Here is a 6,309-nt window from a genome sequence, read left to right on the forward strand (position 1 = left end):
GTCAAGGACGTGTTGCAGGGGTGTGTCTGTACAACCAATCAAAATTAAGATAATACTCACTTAGGAGTGTGAGTATGCGCTTTACAAATTTTGCATTTATTATTATTAAAAAAGGCTCAGAGGACCGCTGAGAGGGGATCTGTGAAGAAAGGAGAAGGTAAGGGGCAGGTAACTCAAGATGGTGGCAATGCGAAGACAACTGTAAGTGAGTGGTTGGTCCTTCGGGACCTTGGCGATTTGCAGGCACCTGATGGTGCTTAGGAAAGAAAATTGACTATAAATACAAACTTACCTCACCCTACTTTGTGAGATGAAGGACCCTTACCTTTTCTACTTCCATCACATGTGCACAGTTCCCACCAACTATCCAACTCTTCTGTATTTGATGTGGGTTTTGTTTTTTGTTTTTGTTTTGTTTTTTTTTTTCTTTTTTTGGTGGAAGGGGGGTGGTTCCAACGGACACCGTGCAAGAGCTCACTCTTGGGAGCGAGTCACGGAACTACCTTATTCTTATTGTTCCTCGCTGGCTTCAAATCAACAGTCTGGTATCATCTTGCAATTTATAAGTAATTTACATTTTTTTCTGTTGATGCCGCCTACTCCACTACCATCACTACTTCATACTGTTTATGTACTTGATTAGCGATCAGAACATAACACTTATGTTGTGACAATATACACCTTATTATTATTGTTGTCTCCTCGTCATCCTCATCCACTTAATTTCCTTTTAACCCGATGAATAGATCGAAGAACTTCTCAATGGTAGGTCCTCCTGTTCTACAAGTTTATTCTAAAGGCCGCTGCACATGTGCTGTACAAGCAGATGGTATATAAACAATGCCAGACCCGACATAAACCTGGTAAAGGATTTTCCTTTTCTAATGTATCTTTGTCCTGCTTCTCTTGGGCGTTCGTCGGCGAGTTATAACCAGTTATTATTATTGTAATACAATCTTCTGACAATGTCGTACATACTAAATAAAGATTTGCCACAGAACCCTCTGAGCATCTCAGATACAGTTTCGGACTGTTTAGTCCACCCCTCTGTCTGTCCATGACAGTCGACAACTCAGTTGCTTTTATTTATTTATTGTTTTGTGGGTAGGATCTTTAAATTTGCTAAGTAATCTGACAGCTGCTCAGAGATGAGGGGTCAGTTTGCGGGTCAGTATTCCCGACATAGACCAGTATAAGAAAAGTAGTTACTTTTGTTGAAGGTATCCGTCTTCTCACAGTTTGTCGACCAGAAGCATAATTCGGTGAACAAGTTTCGGTAAACAGTTTACTCCGTGAGGCAGACAACATAGTTTGTCTCCAATTAATTAAATTTCGTTAGGCAAAGCAGTCATCGGGTTGTTCAACTCAATGAAGTCAACAGAATATTTTGTACACTAGTGTATCTCGGTGAGCCATTCAAAGACCTCGCATCAACTGACGCCCTTGAGTTTTAATGTCTTTGTCAACACAGTCAGTGGCACTTGTTTTGATCACAGCCGCCATATATATATACACCTTGGCATTTGAAATCCATCCGATGTGACAGGGAAGCTAGAGTGATCATGTCTTCTGCTGGTAAATAAGTATATCGTACATCAAGGCCGAATGCTTTTGTTTTGCACGTCTTTCCCTAGCTCTTCTAATAATAGTGAAATATGTATTCATAAGAAATAGCAACTCATCTCCCACTTTGTGAAAAGACTTCTATACAAACAGTTTTCTGTTATAGGTTCGTCAAGAGAAATCAGACAATAAACAAGGTAACGCGGTCCTTTGAAGATCTTCGGCTTTTTTTGGTTGATTTTGAATCACACTAAATGGTTTCGTTGGTAAAGATGGACTTGGAAGGAGGGGATAGAGGTGGTATGCATGTGAGTAGATGTCGGTAACAAATTATTTAGTCGTCGTCTTGCCTGGCTTCCGCTGTCTGCACGTCCATCCGTCTGTAGGAGCCACCGGAATATTGCAAGGAACCGTCGGATGGACCTTAGACAAGGTGCGCTTGTAACATACCTACAGGAAGTCCAGCAGCCAAGCAACTTTAAAAGAACGCATATACTCATTTATATACAACACATAATTTATATACAATATACAATACAAACAATATATATATATATTGCTCGTTCACAGAAAAGGAAGCAGAAACGTTCTAAGACTTGCAACATACAGGAAGGAAAAAGCTAAACAAGCAACGCATTTACGCAGAGAGATAGAGAATGGGGAAGGGAAGTGGTTGAGTACGCGCGTGGATGTGCGTGTTCCCATATTGAAAACTCGTTTAAATATCAGTCAATGCTAAGCAGTGAGGAGACAAGACTTTAAAGCCTCTGTAAACATCAAGATGATGCTGTTCCTCTGGAATTTTCCACTCTCGCTTCTGACACAGGAACTTGATCGATGGCAGCCATAAAACTATCCGGCGGTGTGTTTTCGTCCATTTTCTTTGAAAAAAAACTGATATCAGTCTTGTCTAGACCGAGCGGTCACATCTGCCTCCAAATCCTTCAGCCTCCAGGACTAGGTCATGACGTGACCTCGGCCTTCACTCCTGACCCTGTTGACCCACTGCAGTTGGCTTTTAAAGCCCTACATGGGAATAACATGTAAATCGTACACTAGTAGCTAAGCAAGACCATATGGATCTTTCTAAAAACGAAACAATGATAGCCGTGTGTTCCATTGAAAAGCCAACAACTTTGAACTTTTGCTTGACTCTGGTTACCTTTTCAAAATTTTAATTTCCTGCCGGGTTAACATAATATAAGGCTGTCATTACCGTTGTTTGGGGCGCCTAGTAGTGTAGTAGGTTAAACACTCGCTTGTCACCACTGCAGTGAGACGTGAGAGGACTTGGGTTCAGATCTCGTGTCGGGCCACTTTTTGTATGTGAAACCTGTTTGCAGGGCCGGGTGTCGGGGCTTTTCCGGGAACTCTGGTTTCCTCCCACTGAATCTCTCCCATAGTGCGAAATCATCTCAACCTTGAAGCACTTTCCCCCCTACATCAACTAACTGACTAAATTTGTATTGGGGAAGGGGACAGGTTACCACACTGAAGGATGAATCTTGGATTACATGCTAAGGAGGAAATGCCAAAACGGGAAGCCTACTTTTGTGGCTTTGCGTGAACTGAGTTCTTGACTTTTTCCCAAACACGCTGATACGAATTAAAGATATTATTATTCATGTGAACGTAATCCTGTTAATTAACATTAACATTAACCTTGTTAATCGGAATTATATTTTGCAATTGCATCCAGACATTTAAACATAATATTGCACTCAAGTTGTGCTTTAAGGCACATGCGCAGTCGTGCTATCAATCCAATCGATGCTTGTCGAGTTCAGAAAGACCAGTGCACACAGTGACGTAGTGCGCTCGTTTTTGCCCACAGCGCCCTCTGCACGCAGGTTCGTTCCTGTTCGGTGCATTTGTTGCGTCTGCTCCCCGCGATTCCAGCCAACCAGCTGTTGAAAAACAGTTACAGGACACTTGCCGGGTGGCGTCTAACTTTAGACCGACCTCTCTACACTCATAACTCAAGAAGTGCCTCCCCACCAACCCCACCTGTAAAGGAATATATCTAAGGAGGGGTTGACGAGTGGGTGACTAACGAAAGTGGGTCAGCAATTGAACCGTGTCATGTACGTCACTCACGTGGTGTGCAAATCCCCTTTTCCTCCCGTTACAACAACGATGACAACAATGACAATGGGGTCAGCCATTGTCAGGGTGTAACTCAGCACCTATGAGCGACCGTTTGTTGGAGGGAAATAAGGGGAGGAATTTTATCATTGTTTGTATACAGCTGCATTGCTGAGGATGGAGGATAGGTCAAGGCATTAGATGTGGATAAGAAAGGTTAACAGTGAACTCGCAGGCAGGCACACACACTTTTCCTGTCATTCACGCACGGAAAGACATTCACAAACACAACGCATAGTACGAGCACACACACAAACACATATGAAGATACACGCACAGACACACGCATACGCACAATGCACTCACGCAAACACACAGACATGGAAGCAGGCAAATATACACAAATTCATACTGAGACAAACAAACAGTCGCGCAAGCAAAGACTCACTAATGACTTATTCATGAACACACGTGCGCTGGCGCCACAAGTGAACACTCCTGGAATATCACAAGCTGGTGCCAGTGTCCAGAAATAAGCTCGAGGCTCGCCAGGAGCCTGAAGCCTTGCATGTAGCATCACTGTCATTTCTTGGGCACGCGCCTTTCCTCCCTTTCCAAACAATTCTTCCTTGGGATGTGAAGTGGCCTTCCTACGAATGTTCTTCAAAGTAGAACATTCTCAAACATAAATGCCAAGCATTCGAATCTTAATGCTGGTTATTCTGAATAATGATAATAATTAGGGATATGTTTGTGTATGAACAGATACCTCAAACGGACAATGGCAAGAATAGGGAAAAATGAGTTAAATGTTTGAAATGCATTATTCACAGAAAAAATAAGCTCTGGCAATACGAAAGTCATCTCTCCCAATAACAACAGAAGATAACTAAGGTGACGAAGGAGACCAAGAATGACAGCACCAACAATAAACAAAAAACAGAAAAGAAAGCAAGCAAACGATGGAATGAACCCAGAAATAAAATATATAGATATATACACTTAAATTTAATTCATTTTCAGTTAATACAAGTATTGCCGCATCTCTTCGAAGTGGAAAAAGTTATCTTCTTCCAAAAGTGAACACATCAACCTGAGATCAGTGCCCACAGCACATCAGTGGGGTAAAGGCTGGGCGGTTTATTTTATGAGAATTATGGATGACTAAGTGTTTTTATGAGTATTTTAGCATTTTACCACGGAGTCATAGCCTTGAAGTGCTCCTTGGCTTCGAGGTCGAGCTTGGTTTATGTGCGAACACAGCAGAGAGAGAGAAGCAAGTTTTTTCCCTGAAGATCGTGAAAAACATGTTAATGTCGGTGTCTTTTATCTGCGGTCATCGCCAATGGGTCGTTTTTGCTTACCTCATCTTTCATGGTCGTTATCATCGAGATGTAAGAAGTGAAGGGGGGGGGAAGGTTGGAGCAAGGTAAGGGCTTGTCACTTGATATTTCCACACGTCCATCTCTGAAATTGTGCTGGCAGCAATTATTGGCCTGTTGTCATGAACTGAGACGATAAACAGTCGACATCCTATCACCTCTCCTCGCCCTTTCTCTCTCTGCTTTCCCTCACATGCACGTCACCCACATGCCACGTAGCCTCAGAGCAGACGTCCACCGCTTATCTCCCCCATCAGCCTTCTCTAATGTCATGATAATAAGGCAAAATTGAATGTCACACCAGACCGGCAAGATCAGGACTGACAACGACATCTACTACCACCACCACCACCTGCCGGTGTTGTGATTGCAGGGTAGCTGTGGAGATCTGCATACGTGTTGGGTACGGTTTTTTTCTCCGTTCATAAAATCTCCCTCAAAGCCCACCTACTCTCTGGATGTTTGGGCATTGGTGCTATGTGTGAATTGAGACACAAGTCGCCCTGGTTTCTGCGATAAGGGGTTAACGGAGTTAACGAAGATCAGGTTGCAAACATCTTGATTAACCTCCGCATGCCTTGAGCTATTCCAAAACAATCAAGCAAGCAGTTCGAAACATGACATTTTTTAGTCTTTCACATCCATCCCACTCCCAAAAAGCATGAAGGGGTTTTGAAGAAGGGCAAGATACCGACTGACAGCCGTTGGAAATGAGCATCCCTACCGAAAGTTATGTCTGGTGAACACGTAAACGGCCAAAAAAAAAAAACAAACAAACGAACAAAAACAACAAAAACCCGATACCCCCCCAAAAAAAAAAACAAAAAAAAAAACAAAAACAAAAAAAAAAAAAAAAAAAAAAAAATCAAACCCAAACAAAAAAACAAAAACAAAACAAACAATAAAAACAAGACAACAATAACAACAAACTTCGTATGCTCGAACTATGACATGAAAGACACAGTCCTACTAAAATGAGGAATTTGATAAAGACATAAACATAGGAAATAATGATAGTCTGACTGAACTGAAACCTTTAATATGCACACAGACACAGGCTATGCACTTACTACTATATGACAAAGACAGTCTGACTGGAGTGAAACACATAACAGGTAGAAACATGATATAAAATAATGATAGCTCCTCAAGACTGCAAGTGGCTTTAAGGATTACAGGTAAAACAAAATGATAGTTATTTGGAAATAAAACATAAAATTACCCACTTGGTGCGTAATGGAAGAAATAATAAAAAGTTATTTTGTAACGATATGAACTC

This window comes from Pomacea canaliculata, linkage group LG3 (genome assembly GCF_003073045.1).
Source record: "Pomacea canaliculata isolate SZHN2017 linkage group LG3, ASM307304v1, whole genome shotgun sequence".
Taxonomy (NCBI): domain Eukaryota; kingdom Metazoa; phylum Mollusca; class Gastropoda; order Architaenioglossa; family Ampullariidae; genus Pomacea; species Pomacea canaliculata.